Raw genomic sequence first — 22,154 nt, 5'->3', positions numbered from 1 at the left:
CTATCTATCTATCTATCTATCTATCTATCTATCTATCTATCTATCTATCTATCTATCTATCTATCCCATATCTATCTATCTATCTATCTATCTATCTATCCCATATCTATCTATCTATCTATCTATCTATCTATCTATCTATCTCTTATCTATCTATCTATCTATCTATCTATCTATCTCCTATCTATTATCTATCTATCTATCTATCTATCTATCTATCTATCTATCTATCTATCTATCTATCTATCTATCTCCTATCTATTATCTATCTATCTATCTATCTCTTATCTATCTATCTATCTATCTATCTATCTATCTATCTATCTATCTATCTATCCCATATCTATCTATCTATCTATCTATTATCTATCTATCTATCTATATATCTATCTCCTATCTATTATCTATCTATCTATCTATCTATCTATTATCTATCTATCTATCTATTATCTATTATCTATCTATCTATCTCCTATCTATTATCTATTATCTATCTATCTATCTATCTATCTATATATCTATCTATCTATTATCTATCTATCTATCTATCTATCTATTATCTATCTATCTATCTATCTATCTATCTATCTATCTATCTATCTCTTATCTATTATCTATCTATCTATCTATTATCTATTATCTATCTATCTATCTATCTATCTATCTATCTATCTATCTATCTCTTATCTATCTATCTATCTATCTATCTATCTATCTATCTATCTATCTCCTATCTATCTATCTATCTATCTATCTCTTATCTATTATCTATCTATCTATCTATCTATCTATCTATTTCTCTATATCTCTATTTTCCATATCTATCTATCTCTTATCTCTTATCTATCTATCTATCTATCTATCTATCTATCTATCTATCTATCTATCTATCTATCTATCTATCTATCTATCTACCAACCATCTATCTATCTACCTATTATTTATCTTTCTATCTACTATGTATCTATTTGTCCATCTCATACATTCCCCCTATAAAACTTTAGGAAAGTCCTATTACATTTCTGTTTTCCTTTCTGTTTGATAAATCTAAACCAGGCAGAAGAATAATGATGTGATATGTAATGAACTGATTTCAGCGTCATACCTTCACATCGCCATGTCTTACTTGCACGTCCTTCTAGCTGTTATGTGCAATGAATGCAATATATGGAATATGATGTGAAATATTTGTCTGGTTTTGCTCCCCATTGATGTTAATTAAAATGCATAGAGATATCTTACACAATTATAATACTGGCGCTCTTGATGGGTTCCAATTGACAATGGTTCATGTTAAATTGGTAAATATTGAGAACAATTTAGATAGTCATATATCATGTTTATATCATATACATAGTTTAATTTAAAGATGTTTTAATTATGTATGATCGTTTTATTAAGAATGTTAGTATACAGATACCATGTAACCAAAAGATGAGCACATGATGGAGTATTCTTCATACACTAGACCAAATTCAGACAGTACGGCAGAATAAACTACAACTACGGATTTTACTACTTACATACCACTTTCACATATCAGTGAAATACAAATGTCCAGTTTCCACAGTTATCCAAATCTTGGTTGTTTTACGATTTTCGTACATATTGCCATTCTCATCTTTTGGAATGAAACAATAAGATCCACATGTAGCTCGTTGCAACTATTTAACTAGACTAGTAATTTCTATTAGAGATGGGGACAGGGAAGGCATGTACCCCGGGATTAAGAAAAGGGGCATCAACGATCCACTGACTCCTGGGCAGGGCATTTAGATGCAGTGTTTGGGCAGCTAAGCTTACATTTGCCCTTACCAAGACCTATTATATGGGCTGGGAAGGTGATCTCTATAAAGATCACATCTAAAATACCCGAGACTTGAAAAAAATAACAATTTGTATCACTGATCATTAACAACCGAGAAATACATGGGATGACTCCTTCCACTCATTATAATTTATCTGCATATATTCCTATTGCCAGGTACTTATTGTGATGCAAATGTCCTTGTTTTCACGAGCCTCACTTGAATGAATAGAGTTTTTGTTAAAATGCTAATTCTCTTTTTTTATATGAAAATCAGGTAAAATAAATATATTAAGTAACAGTCGTGCACATTCATGTCACTTGTAATTGTTCCTCATAATTGTTCCACCACTGAGAATTGGATTCAGACATATTTGGCATATTCAGCCGCTAGAAGGGGCACATATGTGTTCAGATAACACTTGGTTCTTCTCCTTTGTCAACATTGTAACCCATGTCACCTGGATCTACATGCATGTGATAGTGGTTATCTATTGTCGGCAGCACAATGCCGTACAAAAGATTCATTCAGTCTTGGAAGAAGAAAACATGAAAGTATTGTTGCAATCATTTTATTTGGCACAGCGGGATACATCGTACTTGTGTATTCACATGACTCTTCCATCTAAGTGATCTATTTTCAATACCTCCCTCCACAAACAACTCAGTTCCAAAGAGTAAAACGACAAAATCTCTGCTCCGTCTACTAAGGCATTGATACATTGACTTTCAGGTGCAAAAATATGTTTTTTTTTTTCTTTTCTTTTTTTAAATGTCATGTTTTTCGTTACATCTATACAAGCAATTATTGAAAGAAATCAATGACGGTAAACAGCACTCTACATCTGGTCAATGTTAAGTAGTAATATCTCACATTATTCTAACTATTAGCTGATCCGCTATAATTAGACAACACATTTTAAAACAACATGGAAGCCCAGGCTGGCTGATTGGACCTCCTGGAGAACCACCTCCCATAGTCTTTTAATGTGGTCCCTATATAAGGCACAAAATTACCCATGAATATTAGAATATTAAGAAAAGTCATGTCATATTAACCAAACATTAAAATAGTAATAATGTCCAATTAATGATCCATATTATTAATAATTAACCAAAAATCAAATTAGTCTTCTTCATTTGTTTGATTCAGCATTGACCGTGAGAAAGCATTTCCTATTGGCTGTTAAAGTCTGGAGTAGCTCTATAAATGTAATATATACTAGTAGTAACCCCTATTAATGTTGGACGTCTTTCACATAACAATGTTTCAATATGATGTAGTTTAGTTTTTCATAACTTGTCAGGTGTAGGAAGGCTGATTTTGTCATTCGGCATCTTACCGTCATCTGTGATTTTATAGACTCTAATGAGACAACTCACAGTTACTCGGCAAGCTCCACAATGAAAGCAGACTTGGGAAGACACATCAGTATGTATGCTCAGACGACCACCATCATTGTTGTAGCAAAAAAAGCTGCTACCCTGGTATATGTGGGCTCCACTAATGTGGGGGGCATACATCCTGCCCAGTATTCCATCTATCTATCTATCTATCTATCTATCTATCTATCTATCTATCTATCTATCTATCTATCTATCTATCTATCTATCTATTCACTATTGTACATATTCTATAATTTGTAAAGCGCTGCGGAATATGTTGGCGCTATATAAATAAAATTATTATTATATATATCCTACTCAGTTTTTTATATATATATATATATATATATATGTATATATATATATATATATATATATATACAAAAGTGGAGGAAGCACATCCAAAAACAGTGAAAAAGGATTCTTTATTCACATAGATATATAGATAGATAGATAGATAGATAGATAGATAGATAGATAGATAGATAGATAGATAGATAGATAAAATATGTTGTGCAGGATATGTGATTCCTATATTATTAGTGCACTGATATGCCGGATATCGGCCTTTTTTGCTACAGTAATGATTATATACGTATATATCATAGCCTCGAGACAGATTGAGAAATATTAGTAAATGCATATGGACTGTTCATAAAAAAAAACTCCCGTCATCCGTTTTTGTTTCTGCAGCATATCTTTTTCCTCTCTGCTTTTTTTAGCTGGTAGTACATTCAATACTTGCATCTAACGTAAAGTAAGCGCAATCTTAGAATAGAGGTAAGTAAATATCATCAAATCTTGTATGACTGCCTTCCAGTTGCCTTACAGAGTAACCTGCCAATACAAATGACAATAATTCTATATAGTAAGACGCAGAAGACTTGACATTGCCATTTAACACTTTGCAGCTGATTTGGCACTTTTCGGTCAGCCTGGGAGATAACACCATAGATGCACTTGAATTTGCTAGATTCGGCAGCGCTACGTCAAGCTCACATCCATGTGCTACTTTTGTGCCTGGTTCGGAGAGGGTCATGTCCTCAGCCTGATGTGGCGGCACTATTTCTGGGACCTCAGATTTGCTTTGAAGTGTTCCATTTAAGATACAAGATGTCGGTTATTGTGTCCTGATTGCGTTCCATGTGGAGTCAGTTGCGCCGCACCTGTCAAGCAAACCCCACAGTTGCATTATATATTTCTCTCTCTTTTGTCGCTTCCGCGGCACAGAGAATAGCTTGTTTACTACGGCACAGATGTTGCGCCTGGGGTTTACCAGTAGGTAACTACATATTAATAAAATGCCTATTGCTCCTAAACTAGACAGAAAACTAAAAGCAAGCAGCAGCAGGCGGGAACACAATGGCCTTGTGCAAACAATTTTAGATCATTTAATCTTAAATAATAACTTGGAGAAGAAGGTATAAATCCCTGCCAAGAACCAGCGACTGATAAGAAATGGGCAAAATTGGTGATTGATGTCGCTATGTTTGATTTATGTCCCCTCATTGTGAACCCCCAGAATAAGATGCTTAACTCCGGGATACACTTAGCCCTGTCTGAAAATTAGTCTGATGAATCTATTTCACTCTGCTTTCCACTTAACGAAAAAGTCAGAAAAAAAGTCAAGGGGATCATTATAGAATGTTTTGTATCGGGCAGTCGCGCTGGCCATAGATGGCGTGATTTTTTTTTTTTCACCTGACCCAATGATGGAAATAATAAGTAGGCTTTGTAAGGGGGCTAGATACAAATGTGAGCAATGGAAAAAAAAACTGATCACCGGTCGTGTCACACCCTTCAAGTAAAATCAAATTATGCTACAGTACCCATCTAGAGCGGTTTCATTGTCCTATTTTAGAAAGTTTATATAGTTATCCATAGCCAATAGATATGTTTTTACATTTATTGGCATAATTATCCATATGTTAGGTTCTTAATGAACAGTAAGCAGGAATCCGCATGATGTCACATAGTAGTATCTCCCCCTTGATTGCTACAGATCGGTAAATCGTTTCCTAACCCCTGCAATCACTGCACAGCAGTATTAGCTGAGCAGACCTGCAGCGGGAGAACTGAGATTGCAGCCAGCAATAACACTTATGGACTTATATTATGTAATTAGGCGTCATTATCTGACATGCAAGAAATGGCCGTTATCATCCTTCAGCCGCAGGGCACATTTTTTTTTTTTTATGTCAGATTTATAGAAAAGCTTTAATTCACTATAATTTCTGCCGATTTTATTATTCATTCTAAATTGTAAGTGTTCTTGAAGTGGAAGTGCGGCGATATACGCCATCCCCTCCATTATAAAAAAAAAAGCTGTGCATATTTTATTTACTATTAAAATTGTATTTCTGGAAGCCGACATTACAGTGTACGTCAAGTATAATTTTTTTTTTTTTGTACTTATGAAGTTTTATGACAAGGAAAATTAGAGCTAATTAGGTAGAGATAATTAGATTAATAACATTTCTATTAATGGAATTAGCTAGAACTATATTTTGAAAATGTTACTTGGCAGGAAATTGTATAAATGAACAAAAACTCTAATTCATGCTAATTTGCCCTTGATATTCTTTGCCCATTACGTATCACAGGTTCTTTTTTTAAGACCAAATTAAATAAACAATAAGAAAGAATTTCGACAGAATTTTTCTGAATATTTTTGTAAAAATTTAATTTGTGTTATCCATAGGAAAGCAATTAGAAATATAAAAAAGGATCGTATTCATAATAGCTCCTGTATCAGTTACGTTTATTGAGCAGTTTAGTCATCTCATGACTTTTGTATGGCAAAACCAAATGAAATCTAGAACATTGATGGCTGAAAACACTTGGTCTGTCTGGTCTGCCTTTCTTTGATCTACTCTTCATTTATGTCCTAGGATAGATTTATCGAAGGCATGATTACATTCTCTTGCCATTGATTTACCAACCACATCTATTGTAAGTGTGTTTGAAAAATGTCCTATCCTTTCAATAAATAATATTTTCTGCCATAACTTCTGATGGTCTCCCCAGTACATTCCATATTGCTCTACATTATTTAAAGAGGATGAACAATTTTTTAAGTTTCCAATTAAATCTCTAATATTTTTTTATCATGTCTTCTCTTTCATTTCTCGCCTCCAGGTCATACAAATTAAGTTTTTTTTTAATGCCCCATCTAATGTTTTTGTGCTTTAGATTTTGTGTTTAATACCTTTCACCATTTTTGTAGCTTTTCTTTGGAACCAGTCAACGCGTTTTGTAAGAGAGGTCTCCAGAACAATTCCAGATGTTGTTTTACTAGAGCGCTATATACTGGGATCACAATCTCCCTCTTTTACTGATAATTCTATCTATGCAGCCAAGCATCCTACGAACCAAAAGGACCCAAAGGCCATTTTGTCATAAAAAGGAAACATATTCGTATTACAATAGTAGATACAATTCAAAGAAGCAAGAGAGGCTACATCTAGAATATGGGATTCGGTTTTGGGCTCCACATTTAAAAAAGGATATTCAGAAATTAGAGTCAGTGCAAAGACGGGCAACTAGATTATTACAAGAGATGGAAGGCCCCATATGATGAGAGGTTGGAAAAGTTGGGCTTGTTTAGCTTACATAAAAGATGCCTCAGAGGAGATCTCATTTACATGTATAAATATTTTTGTGGTCAGTACAGAAGACTGGCACATGGCGTATTCCTTCCAAAGGCCATACTGAGGACTAGGGGGCACTCTTTACGTGGGGAAGAAATGCGATTCCAGCAGCTAAATAGGAAAGGGTTCTTTACAGTTAGAGCACTCGGAATGTGGAAGGCCCTACAACAAGAGGTAATGGCAGACACTATAACAGCTTTTAAAAAGGATGGATGATTTCCTCGATATACATAACACTGCGGTTTAAAGTTAGCTTAGAGTCAAAATGTACAATTGGTGGAGAAAGGTTGAATTTGATGGACCTAGGTCTTTTTTCAATCTAACTAAGAGAAAGATGGGCTCCTAAATTTTGCCGCCCTACAAAATGGATACACAGAAAGCTGCCCCCCACCACAAAAATCAGTCAGCTGTCACTAAATATGTAAATACCCCCATAATTACAAGAGTATCAAGCAATAAAAACAGGTTACTAAAATTGTTCAAGATAGGCTAAAGTAAAATAATCCAAAAGTGCATATATGGCAGACATACGATTATAAGCCGCTCTCCCAACAATTCATCGAACACAAAGTAATAAACTAAGTATATAATAAGCACAAAACGCATCTAAAAGTAATATAAATAGCCAGCACAGAAAGGCCAGTGTAGTAAGATATGCAATTATCTCCTGGCCTATGTCTACCTGACCTCTCTGTTGACCCATTTTAAGGCTGGCACAAATCTGTGCCCCCAAATACTTCTCTCCTGAAGTTCAGAATTGCCAATACAAAGGATTATTTCAAAGATTCATTGAACTTCAGTTTTTTTATTTCTCTATTATTTAATTAGTCCGAGTAACTAAATCATTTTCCACTTCGGGGAATTTGAATCCCATTATCCACTTTTGTGTCATTAGCACCCAGGCAATCCTCACCTACCACACCAACTCGTATGTCACTTTTAGCTATAATACAAAGAATATGGCCAAGGAGAGAACAGTGTGGCCACCAGTGTTACCAGCCACCCTCCAGAATGCACACCGTTATCTACAACACTCTGACATCTATCTTTTAGAAAAAAGCAAATCCACTCAACTACTCAGAGATTAAAAGCGTTGTCCATGACTAGAAAAACATGGCTACGTTCTTTCAGAAACAATGCCACTCCTTACAAGAGGTTGTGTCTGGTTTTGCAGCTCAATCCAAATAAAGTAAATACCGTAATACAGCTCACAACCCGTGGTCATGGGATGTGCGGTTTCCAAAAATAAAGCAGCCATATTTTCTAATCCGGGACTACATTTTTAACCCCATAAGGGTTCACGCATGCTAGAGCATAAAAACTTGTTCCAATTGTCCAGTAGAGCGGGGCGATTTTTTTTCTCATTTGTCATCTGTGCGTTGTCCGTATGTAATCCATTTTTTTCTCCGCAGCTATCAATCTTTTACAGGACCATTTAAAGTTTCCTATGCTACACAATTGTAATGTATTAGTTAAAATCGGATGCCGTACTGATGGTCCATATGGCATGTGATTTTTTTTCTTGCATTTTCCGGTTTCAGAGTGAAATCGCGGCATGCGGCAATTTTTTTCTCATGCCAAGTACAACTAAAAAACTCCACAAATCTGCACTGTCTCATTGTATAACATTGCGGCCGATCCGATTTTTTATCAGATTGCACTCGTCTGATTTATACACAAGTGTGAGCGAAGCCTTAGAATGAGGCTATTATTCATTTTTATGTGTTCCTTATTTTCAGCCCTTCTTTCCCATAATCGTTTTCCTGGACGAATTATATCTTTGAATGAAACCTTACATTTTACTACGTAATGTACTAACAAATTGCATTCTTGGCAAACATCCTGAATTTCCCAGAACAAAGGAGGTGAAGTTTATGTAAATTCTGGACAACAAAGGAATTTCCAGGACTGAGGGCATTACTGCGGGGTCCAGCTTGGACAGGTCTGAAACATTCCCAGAAAAGTTGGCAACTATGCTGTGGAGGGTGTGATGTTACGTCTTAATAAAATAATGGGTATTGCATGAACTGGCAGAAGTATACTTACCGTGGCCCTATTAAACTTTCCATAGTATACACTAATGGTGAGCCTTCTATGTTTTATCATACAGATTCAATGTCCTAATGGCACAGAAATAAGTATTAGGTTCATATATGATAACTTAATATACACTATATAAATAATGTAACACTGGTCCTATTATATTGACAAAGAATAGAATAGAATGTATTCAAATGTATTTCTTTACTTTTTATCTATAAATATTAATTAATCATAAAAAATGAGGTTACCATATAGCACATGCTGAATCTAAACTTGTAACTTCAAGAATCTTCAAATGTATCATTTCAAATGGTCTTTAGATTCCAATTATTGATGAGGGATCGTGTGCGGAAAATGTGTTATCCAAACATGCTTATCCGAGTATCTCGGGTGTGCTTGGATAATATATTCGAGTCCCTGTGGCTGCATGCTGTGCCTCAACACACGTGGGGATTGCCAAACAAACAGACTATCCCCGCATGTGTTTAGCCTGTCTACTGTGGCAAAACATGCAGCCGCAGGGACTCGAACATACTATCCAAGCACGCCTAAGACACTCGGATAACACCCGAGTATGCTTGGATAACACATTATCCGAGCACGTTCCCTCATCACTAAAGCACTAACATATTCCATAGCGCTGGACACAATTGTTTTTACATTCACCGGTGCCTATCCACTGTGCCGGTCTACCTTCCTGATCTAATACACTAGCACTAGCTTCCAATAATAATCTATTAGTATTCTTCTGGTGTGTGGTAGGATATGGAAGTTCTCGGAATAAGCGCAGGGATGTAAGGGGGATATAGTAAATCCACATGCACTTTGAGTCCATTGTGAGAAAAGCGCAATACAAATGTTTGCTGTTGCCCATATTGGCCTATCAACTCCACACAGATGCTGCAAATTCAATGGCACAACCATAGAGCCACAATTCTATCTTAAATTCAATTTATAGCATTCAATTAGTCCTCACGCTACTTATTCTCCACTAAGAGTTTATTCTTATTTTGTAGGAATGTATGAGGGGTATTTGATATAAGACACACTTTTCAACTCCTGATGAAATAATGATTCAAATGGTTATATTTATTTATTTAATTTATTTATTAATAAATTAGAAATGAAATAATTGCAATTATTTATTTATTTAATTAATTATTCAAATACAAATCCATACCATCATTCCCTACATGCCCAACAGTGCCCCTTTTTATTATTTCTCTTTTACTCTTGCCATCCTATTGTAGAGATAGGTTTTTAGGTTATTTCTTGTATACGTACCTCATCTTGCGATCCGTGAACGCGTCATCTGATGATCCGTCATCTGGAATTATCAGGTGTTTCACTTTTCTTCAATGTGATGACATCCCTTTTGCATATATGGACTATTCTAGGATGGATTACGGCAATATCTTTACAATAGGATGGATTCATCTTCGACCTTATATTTAAAGTGAAGAGAGAGAGATTGATTATATTTATTGTATTTCACTAGGTGTAGTGCATATTCACTTAAGAATTGTATATTTGTTGTGACTATGTTTTGTTTAGACACTTTCTGCTATTTAGCAATTACACAGCCAGGGCGGTCGGATGCATATATATTTTTTTAATTATTTATATGTTTATTTATTTTTACCATTGCATCAGGCAATAATTTGGAGCAACGATGTATTACTCTGTCTGCTGTATGGTGGATTATATTTTCTATATATTTTTTCTATATATTATTTCATGTTTTCAGTACTTACACAGCCAGCGCTGTCTGATGCATATAGATTTTTAATTATTTATATGTTTATTTTTGCATTTGCATCAGACAATACTTGGAGCAATTATGTGATTACTCCATCTGATACATGGTGGATTTATTTAATTTTTGTCATTATTTTGTAATTTTGTTTTGGGTAGTGATTCTTCACTTTCTTTCCCTTTATTTATTATTATTTACTTTTTGTTCCCTCTTCTAATGTTGCCTTAATTGTATAGAATTGCCAATTCTGTGCTATATGTATTTTGCCCCCGTTTTTTGAGGTTATAGAGCTCACTTTGACTTTGTGCCGCTCATGGCGTATGGCCCGGCCAGTGCGCATACGTGGCATGCGTTCGGTGTCTCCTGCCTCTTGCATCACGATTACCTTGGCAACGTCAGGTAACTATCCTGTACGTCCGGTTTCGTGGTGCGGTGATGGGAGACTCCGGATTCAACTGGCCGCGCATGCGCCGACAGTGCCCGGGCCGACATTATCGGCGACACACATTAAGTGAAGGAGTTCTTCTGCGCACGCGCCGATACTGACCCGGAAATACTCCGGCTCCTATTAAGATATTTTCGGCGTGCGCATTATATAAACACACTTACCATGCCTGAACGCCACCCCCTGACGAAGGAATTTAGTTCCGAAACATGCGTCGGGAGTGTGCGCGTACTCAGGACGGTGTGGTGCCCTAAGGTAACGATTATTAATATCATCCCTGGACTATTCACCTTTGGCACTTAGCACTTTGTTTCTGTTTGGCACTGTGTAGGATCTGAGGAAAAGCTGTTATATATATAAGTGGACTAGTTCCCTAATTTAATTGCACTTTAGCACTTTTTTGCATTATTTGCACATTACTATGGGAGTTTTTTATTAGGATATAATTGTTTTTTCCACTATAAATTTTTTATATATAAATTTTCAGGGAATTATTTTACCCCGATTCTGGGAATTGTTTACCTTCCACAACTATATAAATGATTATCACATTAATTGTGCTTTTGGGTTTCTTTTAATTTATTTTTTATACGCCGTCCTGTTTTGCACACTTTTTGTATATTTTTTGTTAAATTTATTGATTTTATATTCTTATATCGCTGCTAATTAATTAATTAATAAAGATATTATTTGTTATGATCCAGTCTGGTCTTCCTGGTGCATCCTTGGATCTGGTGGTTGGTTTGGTTCTTGGTTGTAAGTGCTTGCCACTTCTTTCTTTTTGCTCAAGACACCTTGGGAGCTAATTTCACTATATAAGTATTTATCATATTTATCTATAGCCTTACCTTGGATTTGGTTTTTTTTTTTTGGCATTTTTTCTAATAGCCTCTAGGGGATCATAAGACCTCATGCACCAATTGATCCATTTGATCTAGTCTGTATCATCCAGCCAGGATACTTTTTTCAGGTGATCTGTAATGGAGCTATAAATACAATATCTAACTCCTCTCTGAATTAGGTGTAAAAATATAGAAAAAATTGAAGTGAAGTTTGCAGAATTTATGATGGATTTATATGTTTATTTTCCTTAATGTCTAGATCACAACTAAATTCATCAAACTTGCCCCGACATTAGTAATATATTCATCTGAGCAAATAAAATGAGTACATGATTTCCTGGATAAGTAATATGATGTTAATGTCTATATGTAATTATTAATTATCTATGGGGTGCATTGCATATATATATATATATATATATATATATATATATATATATATATAGTTAGTGAAATAGGAGATGTACAGCAGGAATTGTCCAATGTGTTCTATCCATAAACACTACAAAACATGTTTGTATTAACTTGCATTAATCCTTAAAGGGGAATCTGTCACCAGATTGTAGTGATATGTCACTTACTGGGGCAGCATGGTGACGCAGTGGTTAGCACAGCAGCCTTGCAGCGCTGGAGTCCTGGGTTCAAACCCCACCAAGGACAACATCTGCAAAGAGTTTGTATGTTCTCTCCGTGTTTGTGTGGGTTTCCTCCGGGTACTCCGGTTTCCTCCCACATTCCAAAGACATACTGATAGGGAATTTAGATTGTGAGCCCCAACGGGGACAGCGATGAGAATGTGTGCAACCTGTAAAGCGCTGCGGAATATGTTAGCGCTATATAAAAATAAAGATTATTATTACTGGGTTGTTTGGATTCGTTTAGAGAAAATTACTATTTTATCAGCAGAATCACTGGAGGACTAGTAATTCTGCTGCCATAAATGCGTCCATAATTCATGAGCTCTCTATAACCCCACCCCCCAACACTGATTGGCAGCTTTCTGCCAATCACACAATGCACACAAAAAAGCTGCCAATCAGTGGTGTGGGAGGGGTTATACAGAGCTCAGCATTAGAGAACTGCTAGATCTGTGGAAGATAAAATCATTATTTTATCAAAACTGTAGCAGGCAGCCCCTTAAGTGATTAATCAATGGCATTATGGTGTCTGCCCCTACATTATACTGCACTCAGATTAGGTCATAAAAGCCTTGTAAGGCCGGTTTCACACGTCAGTGTCTCCAGTACATGAGGTGACCGTTTCCTCACGTACTGGAGACACTGACACACGTTGACACATAAAAATCACTGCATCTGTTCAGATGTCAGTGATTTTTTGCGGACCGTGTCTCCGTGTTTGGCCATGTGCCAAACACGGAGACATGTCAGTGTTCGTGGGAGCGCACGTATTACATGGACCCATTAAAGTCAATGGGTCTGTGTAAAACACGTGCCGCACACGGACGTTGTCCGTGTGCAGTCTGTGTGCCGTGCAGGGGACAGCGCTACATTAAGCGCTGTCCCCCCCACTGGTGCTGAATCCGCGATTCATATCTTCCCTGCAGCAGCGTTTGCTGCAAGGAATATATGAATAATACTGCTTAAAATAAAGATGTATCTTCCCCCCCGCCCTCCCACCCCCTGTGCACCCCCCCCCCCCCCCCGCTGTTTAGAAAATACTCACCCGCCTCCCTCGTTGGCCGGCGCTGCTTCCTCTCCTGGCCGCAGCTTCTCCTGTATGCGGTCACGTGGGGCCGCCGATTACAGTCATGAATATGCGGCTCCACCTCCCATAGGGGTGGAGCCGCATATTCATTACTGTAAATGAGCGGCCCCACGTGACCGCATACAGGAGAAGCTGCGGCCAGACCAGGAAGCAGCGCCGGCGAGAGAACGAGCCGGGTGAGTATTTTCTGAACAGCGGGGGGGCGCACAGGTTGGAAGATAGATCTTTATTTTAAACACTATTATTCATATCTTCCCTGCAGCAAACGCTGCTGCAGGGAAGATATGAATCGCAGCTTCAGCACCAGATGCTGGTACGTGTGGTACCCAGCACGGTGCGTGTGGTACCCAGAGCGTGTGCCACACTAATGTGCCACGTGAGGACACGGACACGGATAACTCCAGTACCGTTTTTGTACGGTGCTGGAATTATCTGGACGTGTGAAACTGGCCTAAAGGATTACTTTTAATGATGCAGCCAATTTTCCTTTTAGCCCTTTTTTTTCTTTCCTCCACTTATTTTTCCATCAGCATAGCCATATGAGGGCTTGCTTTCTGCTACTTGTAGATTTGATTGGCACTATTCATTTTACCAAATCATTTACTAAAAAATGGGAAAACAAATTCCAAGTCAGGTGAAATGTTCAAAAAATACCACTATTCTGCTATAGTTTTGTGATTATCGCTTTTATACATGTTTTACATGGTTGTAATTGGCTTTTTTGGGGGGTACATATGACTTTTGAACTCTCTGTATTCCATTATATGGAATAAATGCAGTAAGTGAAAAACTGCAACTCTGGTGTTTTAATTTCTTTGTCTTAACAGATGTTATCATTAAATAATTTAAGATTTTATTCATCTATCTATCTATCTATCTATCTATCTATCTATTTATCTATCTATATAGTTGTGCTCAAAAGTTTACATACCCCGGCAGAATTTAGCTTTCTTGGCCTTTTTTTCAGAGAATATGAATGATAGCACCAAAACTTATTCTCCACTCATGGTTAGTGGTTGGGTGAAGCCATTTATTGTCAAACTACTGTGTTTTCTCTTTTTAAATCATAATGACAACCCAAAACATCCAAATGACCCAGATCAAAAGTGTACATACCCTGGTGATTTTGGCCTGATAACATGTACAGAAGTTGACACAAATGGGTTTGAATGGCTACTAAAGGTAACATCCTCACCTGTGACCTGTTTGCTTGTAATCATTTTATTTTTTAGTCTCCCTTGGAGAACTGATCCTGCAATTGATCGCTTATCAATATATTGAAATACTTTATTATTGCATTACATAGTACAAATAACAATCTCTCATGAAGGCCAGGCTAGGCTTTCCTTTCCAGTACCACGAACATAGTGGCAATGGCCATAGCAGCCCATTAGCATCCCACAATCACATTGCGGATGGGGCAATTTACACCAGAATGGATGAAGCACTGGTAACGTTCCACTTTAGATGCTGCTGTCAGAAACGAACAGAGGCATTAAAGTGGTTAAGCTGCAGGGATCGGAGCTAACCCCAATCACTTCTGTTAAGGCCCCTTCACATTAAGCGACGCTGCAGCGATACCGACAACGATCCGGATCGCTGCAGCGTCGCTGTTTGGTCGCTGGAGAGCTGTCACACAGACCGCTCTCCAGCGACCAACGATGCCGGTAACCAGGGTAAACATCGGGTAACTAAGCGCAGGGCCGCGCTTAGTAACCCGATGTTTACCCTGGATACCATCCTAAAAGTAAAAAAAACAAACACTAGATACTTACCTACAGCTGTCTGTCCTCCTGCGCTGTGCTCTGCTTCTCTGCTCTCCTCCTGTACTGGCTGTGAGCCGGAAAGCAGAGCGGTGACGTCACCGCTCTGCTTTCCGGCTCACAGCCAGTGGAGGAGGAGTGCAGAGCACAGCGCTGGAGGACAGACAGCGGTAGGTAAGTATCTAGTGTTTGTTTTTTTTTACTTTTAGCATGGTAACCAGGGTAAACATCGGGTTACTAAGCGCGGCCCTGCGCTTAGTTACCCGATGTTTACCCTGGTTACCAGTGAAGACATCGCTGGATCGGTGTCACACACGCCGATCCAGCGATGTCTCCAGGGAGTCCAGCGACGAAATAAAGTTCTGGACTTTGTTCAGCGACCAACGATCTCCCAGCAGGGGCCTGATCGTTGGTCGCTGTCACACAGAACGATTTCATTAACGATATCGTTGCTACGTCACAAATAGCAACGATATCGTTAACAATATCGTTATGTGTGAAGGTACCTTTAGAGGATAGTGTCAGCTTTATAACACAGCCAGATCCTGCCCTGTATGGAGAGAGCTCAGGAATCATACCCTCCCTAGGACATTTTATAAGTTTTCAGGGATGGAAGGTGAAAAAGTAGTATTTCCAACATGGACATTATTATTATATCTACAAGGGTGCCTGATACAAGCACTTCTGGGGAGTATTGGGGTCAGGAGTGCCTGAAAGAAGCACCTATATGAATTACAGGGGGCAGGAGTACCTGATAGAAACACCTATGGTGTTCCCATGTGTTCTCTTTACCTGACTGGTTAGGTGGTTGAGGCACCCAGAGAGATCGAAATTGAAATACTTATGCAATAAGTTATCAAGGCAATGCCTTTTTTTATTTTCATTTCTTCTTACATATGTTGGTCCAGAGAAATAATGATATTTTTTTACATTTTTGTGAGGACAGTGAAATAGATAAAACAGTCTACTTATGGTAATGAAACAAAGTCAATTTGTCAATTTCTAAAAAAAAAATAATAAATAGATGGGCAATTATGTGTAATCCAGAGAAAGGAAAACAAAAACCGATCACAGGAGGAATTAGTCTGACACTGAGAGACATAAAATAAAAAAGGAAAATATAAAAGGTGTAGCCTAATCCGATTCTGAGAAATGGAAATTGAAAATGGACTAATGGAATAATTCTTGCATCTATGTATTCCTATTATATCCATCAGCATAATGTAGATGAAAAACGTGCCTTACAAGGACATTACTGTGATTACTAAAATGGCTCCATACATACTCACCACACAAGAAAAATAGCTGCAACCACGCATGAAATACTCGTCAGAAAATTAGGATCATGTTTGAATAAGCCATTTAATATTGTGTCTGGCTGGGGGAATAGTAAGGTTTTAAAGGGGTTAGGTTTTATAAAATTGCATCCTCTTGGCAGGTGGAGGGGACAATGTAATGGTTGCTGCTGTAAGCCAAGAAGGGTGCAGTCTGCAGGAAGGGTTAGTGCTGAAGGTCTACTGCGCTGTATAATCGGCAGTAATAGAAATCATGGAGATGGTGTTATGGGGAAACATTTATTGGAATAGACTGAATGGAAAAAGATGAAAAAAAAATACCGTCCAATGTTCTTGTCTGTATCTGTATATCGACCTAAATCTTCTAAACAGTTATATATACACATACAATATAGATAATTCTTTTAAATGTTTTTCATTATGTTGCATGTGTTAAAGGGAATCTGTCAGTAGGATAAATCCTCCCAAGCTGTCTATACGGGCATGTAGTTCATAGACGCTAAATAAAATGATACCTTGATATCTGTGTTCTGATGTCTTATTCCAGAGAAATCCAAGTTTGTCTTATATAAATGACCTCTTCCAGGTTCTGGGGAGGAAGCAGCCTGGAAGATACCTCTGCCTCTAGAGATTAGTTGACATGAAGGAAGAGTTACCAGTGTGAGACAATAACTAACACTGAACAGGAGAACTGAACTTTGTCTTCTTACAAACACATTTTCGCAGCTCTCTGAACTCTGCTGTGTTGCAACAATATTGCAACCGTGTCTGCCTGTGAGCTGTAAACTGAAAGGAACCTGCAGATGTGTCAGGTATAATCACACACAGCTCTGCAGTGAGATCAGGAGAGAGAGAGAACGGTGCGCGTGACGCATGTGTATATGTGAACAATGTGCATGACGCATGTGTATACTATGTGATCGGTGTACGTGATTCATGCGTATATGTGAACAGTGTGTGTGGCGCATGCGCCGCGACGGACTGGAGAACCTTGGGCCCACCAGTGAAAATCATTCTTGGGGCCCATTATGTAGCTACATAGAAATAAATACAAAACCACAGATTGTGCAGTAAAGCGCACTAATATCAGGGTATAATATAAGGTAGTACACCCAGGGGTTTAACTACAACAGGTGCAGGGGTTGCAATTGCACCCGGGCCCTGGAGCCTAAGGGGCCCTAAAAGTCCCTTTGGCCTATAGAAAAAGACTATTGCTATTAAAGATTTAAAATATTTCGGGGCCCCGTTGGCGCTTTGGCATCGTGGCCCATGAGTTTCAAGTTACGTCACTGAGTACACATCTTAATGATATAGCAGTGGTTGGGGTAGCCCCTCGCAGAATATAATGTATCCCCCCTCATAAAATATAATGTAGCCCCTCATAGAATATGAAGTATCCCATTCATAGAAAATAATGCAGCCCTCATATGGTATAATGCAGCCCCCTCATAGATTATAATGTAACCCCCTCATAGAATATAATGCAGCCCCCTCATAGGGTACAATGCAGGCGGCCTCATATAGTATAATGCAGCCCCCCACAGAATATAATGTAGCCCCCTTGTAGTGTAATGCATCCCCCTAAGGTATAATTCAGCCCCCATTAGAATATAATGTAGCCCCCTCATAGTGTATAATGCAGCCCCATTCATATAGTATAGTGCAACCAGGACTCACTGATATTTATATATATATATATAAAAGCAAACACAATACTCACCCTCCTCCTTGTTCCCACGCTGATTCCTGCTCTGCTCTGGGATCAGCAGCTGCACTAACTGCCGTCTGTCCGACACACTGTTGGTATACGATGAAGTGACGTCATCACGCACCTTCTGTGTCAGAGGCAAAGGGGACTGATGGGGGAAGGAGCATTATCTGATGCTCTCTCCTCCATTATTGCTTTCAACTGTATCAGCAGCTATGATGCCGATACAGGTGAATGCAGAGTGCACTGGGGAGCAACGCTGGCGCCGGGCCCCCTGACTTACGACCCCATAGCATCCGCAGGGGGCGGGGGCCCTGATGACTGGCCCTGATAGCGAGTAGTGTTAGCCAACACTGCCCACTATTAAAGTGAAATGAATATTCACTACTCTCTATGCCCATTGGGGAGTGGGGATGAATGAATGTTAATTTCGCTTTAGCAGCGCAGACAGGCTTTAGCTGCAGCAGCCGGCTTCTGCCTCCTGTCACCCACTGCTGCTCTGCTGGCACAGGGGCCCCCATAGCAGCTGCGTGGTATGCCACTATTACCGAGACACCACTGGAGCAGCTGGGTCTTAGGCAGCTGATGGCCCTGTATGCCAGCAAGTGTCAGTACCTGGGCCTACAAGAGAATCCTCTGGTTCTCCGGTTGGCCAGTCCTACCCTGCACATGTGTATACTATGTGAGCGGTGTGCATCCTGCATGTGTATACTATGTGAGCAGTGTGCGTGCTGCATGCATATACTATGTGAGCGGTGTGCGTGCTGCATGCATATATTATTTGAGCGGTGTGTGCTGCATGTGTCTACTATGTGATTAGTGTGAGTGCTGCATCTGTACACTAAGGAAGCGGTGTACTTGCTACATGCATACACTATGTTAACCCATTTCCGACGTTGAGTGTAATAATACGTTCACGTCGGACTCCGTTCCTTTGATGTGGGCTTCGGCACTGAGCCCATATCTTTCCCTGCACACATCAGCTGTTTCAACAGATAACATGTGCCTCTAAAGGTACCGTCACACTAGATGATATCGCTAGCGATCCGTGACGTTGCAGCGTCCTCGCTAGCGATATTGTCCAGTGTGACAGGCAGCAGCGATCAGGCCCCTGCTGTGCTGTCGCTGGTCGGGGAAGAAAGTCCAGAACTTTATTTGGTCGCTGGTCTCCCCCCGCAGACATCGCTCAATCGGTGTGTGTGTGACACCGATTCAGCGATGTCTTCACTGGTAACCAGGGTAAACATCGGGTAACTAAGCGCAGGGCCACGCTTAGTAACCCGATGTTTACCCTGGTTACCATCCTAAAAGTAAAAAAAAACAACCACTACATACTTACCTTCCGCTGTCTGTCCTCCAGCGCTGTGCTCTGCACTCCTCCTGTACTGGCTGTGAGCGCCGGTCAGCCGGAAAGCAGAGCGGTGACGTCACCGTTCTGCTTTCCGGCCGCTGTGCTCACAGCCAGTACAGGAGGAGTGCAGAGCACAGCGCTGGGGGACAGACAGCGGTAGGTAAGTATGTACTGTTTGTTTTTTTTTTACTTTTAGGATGGTAACCAGGGTAAACATCGGGTTAATAAGTGCGGCCCTGCGCTTAGTTACCCGATGTTTACCCTGGTTACCGGCATCGTTGGTCGCTGGAGAGCGGTCTGTGTGACAGCTCTCCAGCGACCAAACAGCGACGCTGCAGCGATCCGGATCGTTGTCGGTATCGCTGCAGCGTCGCTAAGTGTGACGGTACCTTAACAGCCGTGGGTGGAATTGCGATCCACTTGCATCTGTTAACCTGTTAAATGCCACTGGCAATCTCTGACAGCAGCATTTAACTCATGCCGGAAATCCCACCCAGCGATGACCCCATCACAGGTCACTGATGGGTTGGCATGATAACTAGAGGTCTCCAGCAGACCTCTATTGTTGTCATAGCTAGATTGCTTTGAGCGCCGCCCAGTGGTCGGCGCACATAGCAAGCAAGCATTTCTGCTACATACAGGCGATCTGATCATTGCCTGTATGTAGCAGAGCCGATCAGACAACTGCAGCTTCTAGTCTCCCATGGAGACTATTGAAGTAAGCAAAAAGTTTTAAAAAAATATTTAAAAAAATATTTAAAAAATAAGAAAAATATTAAAGTTCATATCACCCCCCTTTCTCAAATTTAAAATAAAACAATTAAAAACATCAATCATGCTCCTATTTGGTATTGCCGTGTTCAGAATCGTCTGATCTATGAATATAAAAAAATAATTAACCTGATCATTAACCTAATTAAACGGCGTAATGAGAAAAAAAGCCAAAACACCAGAATTACATTTTTTTGGTCATAGCTACATTGCAATAAAATGGAATAAAAAGCAATCAAAAGATTGTATCTACACCAGAATGGCATCAATAAAAACATCAGCTTGGCATGCAAAAAATAAGCCCTCACGCAGTCCAAGATCATGAAAATTGGAGATGCTACAGATCTCGGAAAATGGAGCCCTTTTTTTTTTTTACAGATTTCTTAAAGTTTGGATTTTTTTCACCACTTAAACAAAAAAGAATCTAGACTTGTTTGGTGTCTATGAACTCGTAGTGACCTGGACATGGCCATTTTGACAGAAAAATAAAAAAGTTTAGGCTCTGGGAAGAAGGGGAGCAAAAAGTGAAAATGCAAAAAAAGGAAAATGGCCCGAGGGTTAAGGGGTTAATGGTGTGCATGCTGCATGCATATAATATGTGAGCGTCTTCTGTGCTGCATCTGTACACTACATGAGTGGTGTAGTTGCTGCATATGTCTACCATGTTAACTGTATGCGTGCTGCATGCATATAATATATGAACAGTGTGTGCTACATGTGTATATTATGTGAGCAGCGTGTGTGCTGCATGTGTATACTATGTGAGCGGCATGCTTGCTGTATGTGTATAATATGTGAACAGTGTGTGCTGCATGCGTATATTATGTGAGTGGTGTGTGTGCTGCATGCGTATACTATGTGAGTAATGTGCTTGCTGCATGCATATACTATGTGAGCGGTAAGTGTGCTGCATGTGTATGATATGTGAACAGTGTGTGCTGCATGCAAACATTATGTGAGTGGCATGTGTGCTGCATGTGTATACTACGTGAGCGGTATGCTTGCTGCATGCGCATACTATGTGAGCAGTGTGCTTGCTGCATGCATCTACTAGGTGAACGTGTGCGTGCTGCATGTGTATGCTATGTGTGTGATGGGATTGCTGCATGCTTATTGTATGTGAATGATGTGCATGTTGCATGTGTATACTACGTGAGCGGCAAGCGTGCAACATCCGTATCCTATGTGAACGGCGTGCTTGCTGGATGCATATACTATGTGAGCAGCATGCATGCTGCATCCTGTATACTATGTGAGCGATGTGCCTGCTGTACGTGTATACTATGTGAGCGGCATACGTGCTTAATGCATATACTATGTGAGCAATGTGCATGCTGCATGCATATACTATGTGAACGGTGTGCATGCTGCATGCATATACTATGTGAACGGTGTGCATGCTGCATGCGCATGCTATGTGAGCAGTGTGCTTGTTGCATGTGTATACTATGTGAGCGGTGTGCTTGTTGCATGTGTATACTATGTGAGCGGTGTGCTTGTTGCATGTGTATACTATGTGAGCGGTGTGCTTGTTGCATGTGTATACTATGTGAGCGGTGTGCTTGTTGCATGTGTATACTATGTGAGCGGTGTGCTTGTTGCATGTGTATAC

The 22,154-nt window shown here is 39.4% G+C and overlaps 1 long non-coding RNA gene across 2 annotated transcripts in view; it reads left to right on the top strand.

The window, feature by feature from the left end:
- The window catches only part of LOC138676705 (uncharacterized), a 229,151-nt gene that overhangs the window by 6,200 nt on the left and 200,797 nt on the right, over positions 1 to 22,154 (top strand). The gene's annotated exons all lie outside the window — the stretch shown is intronic.

This window comes from Ranitomeya imitator, chromosome 4 (assembly GCF_032444005.1).
Source record: "Ranitomeya imitator isolate aRanImi1 chromosome 4, aRanImi1.pri, whole genome shotgun sequence".
In the NCBI taxonomy this organism is placed as follows: Eukaryota; Metazoa; Chordata; class Amphibia; order Anura; family Dendrobatidae; genus Ranitomeya; species Ranitomeya imitator.
The sequence above is the reverse complement of the archived record's forward strand: the minus strand, read 5'-3'. Positions and strand labels throughout refer to the sequence as shown.